This window comes from Schistocerca cancellata, unplaced genomic scaffold (assembly GCF_023864275.1).
Source record: "Schistocerca cancellata isolate TAMUIC-IGC-003103 unplaced genomic scaffold, iqSchCanc2.1 HiC_scaffold_529, whole genome shotgun sequence".
Lineage (NCBI taxonomy): Eukaryota > Metazoa > Arthropoda > Insecta > Orthoptera > Acrididae > Schistocerca > Schistocerca cancellata.
The window spans coordinates 25,001-27,500 of NW_026046543.1; positions in this window are offsets into that span (position 1 = coordinate 25,001).

Here is a 2,500-nt window from a genome sequence, read left to right on the forward strand (position 1 = left end):
GCAGTCGTTGTACGGTCACACATGTGCCACAGCGTATCATTCAGTACATACGGACCTATGTGCAGTACAATGTGAGGGTTAAGCTTACGACATCAGCGGACAGTGGACACAGGCCGTACCACGACGTAGACTGAGCGCTTCGACATGCGAATGCCAGTGAACAGCTGCGAAGGGCATTGAACACGCAAGCACCTGAACGACCAGCGTGCGAAGGCAGGGGGGGGGGAGGGGGGGGCGATGTACATCCTGCAGTCGTCCACATTACAGTGTACAGCGGGAGCATGTAAAAAGTAAGCAACACTTGCGAAGTGTTGAACATGAAACGATACACAAGAGGGTGGGCGGTGCGAGTAGCGAACTATATTCAGAGGGTTGTGGTTAGACAACACTAGATTAATGTAACGTGTCATATGCCAATTACAGAGCAGGTTAAGGCACAACGTGGGTTAGGTTAAGGCACAACGTGGGTTAGGTTAAGGCACAACGTGGGTTAGGTTAAGGCACAACGTGGGTTAGGTTAAGGCACAACGTGGGTTAGGTTAAGGCACAACGTGGGTTAGGTTAAGGCACAACGTGGGTTAGGTTAAGGCACAACGTGGGTTAGGTTAAGGCACAACGTGGGTTAGGTTAAGGCACAACGTGGGTTAGGTTAAGGCACAACGTGGGTTAGGTTAAGGCACAACGTGGGTTAGGTTAAGGCACAACGTGGGTTAGGTTAAGGCACAACGTGGGTTAGGTTAAGGCACAACGTGGGTTAGGTTAAGGCACAACGTGGGTTAGGTTAAGGCACAACGTGGGTTAGGTTAAGGCACAACGTGGGTTAGGTTAAGGCACAACGTGGGTTAGGTTAAGGCACAACGTGGGTTAGGTTAAGGCACAACGTGGGTTAGGTTAAGGCACAACGTGGGTTAGGTTAAGGCACAACGTGGGTTAGGTTAAGGCACAACGTGGGTTAGGTTAAGGCACAACGTGGGTTAGGTTAAGGCACAACGTGGGTTAGGTTAAGGCACAACTTGGGTTAGGTTAAGGCACAACGTGGGTTAGGTTAAGGCACAACTTTAGGTTAAGGCACAACTTGGTTAGGTTAAGGCACAACTTGGGTTAGGTTAAGGCACAACTTGGGTTAGGTTAAGGCACAACTTGGGTTAGGTTAAGGCACAACTTGGGTTAGGTTAAGGCACAACTTGCGGTTAGGTTAAGGCACAACTGGGTTAGGTTAAGGCACAACTTGGGTTAGGTTAAGGCACAACTTGGTTAGGTTAAGGCACAACTTGGTTAGGTTAAGGCACAACTTGGTTAGGTTAAGGCACAAACTTTGGGTTAGGTTAGGCACAACTTGGGTTAGGTTAAGGCACAACTTGGGTTAGGTTAAGGCACAACTTGGGTTAGGTTAAGGCACAACTTGGTGTTAGGTTAAGGCACAACTTGGGTTAGGTTAAGGCACAACTTGGGTTAGGTTAAGGCACAACTTGGGTTAGGTTAAGGCACAACTTGGGTTACATTGCGGTACAAATTGCGTTACATTGCGGTACAAATTGCGTTACATTGCGGTACAAATTGCGTTACATTGCGGTACAAATTGCGTTACATTGCGGTACAAATTGCGTTACATTGCGGTACAAATTGCGTTACATTGCGGTACAAATTGCGTTACATTGCGGTACAAATTGCGTTACATTGCGGTACAAATTGCGTTACATTGCGGTACAAATTGCGTTACATTGCGGTAGAAATTGTGGTACAATTGCGTTACGAATTTGGTTAGGGTTAAGGTGCAAAATGGGTTAGGTTAAGGTGCGAAATGGGTTGGATTACAGTACACAACGTGGTAAGAGAGTGTGTTGTTGGGGGGGGGGGCCGAGGTTCGTTGGTAGTGATCATTGTAAGTGAATGTCTGAGGCAGCGTCAGTATGTCACAGCAGTTATGTCTCGTCAGGATGCGCTTATGCGCTTTTCGCTCGTGACTGGAGGCGCGCCGCGTCTGTGGTTGCGGCACACCTGTGTGATTCATTCCTGCCATTGTTTCTGTGCCGTAACAGGTGGCAGTGTGGTGGTGTTGGGTGCACCCCTGTGTAGGACATGTGTGGGTGTTGGTGGCTTATCTGAGCAGTTGTGGATGTCGGACGGGTGGGATATTCTATTTTAGAATTGGACTCCCTGGTGTGGTTATCATAGTGTGGATGGTGTACTGTGGCGGAGAGGATGCACCGGACGTTGGTCCATGCTGGTGCTTACATATTGTATCTGTGTCTGTTACAGGCAGAGAGTAATGTGTGATAGAGTGTCTCGCTGAGGTGTGGTTCATATTGTGTGCACAGACTTACAGCATGTATAGGGACAGCGGGAATTTGGCATATTGGATATAACTCTTCGTGAAACGCAAGATATAGGGGTGGATTGCAAACGTACGAGTGCGGGAAGAGTCCGCCGTTCATCCGCTGGAGTTGCGATTTCGGCGGTTGGGGTGGGGCACGTGCGGGTGCGGTGCGGGTGCGGGTGG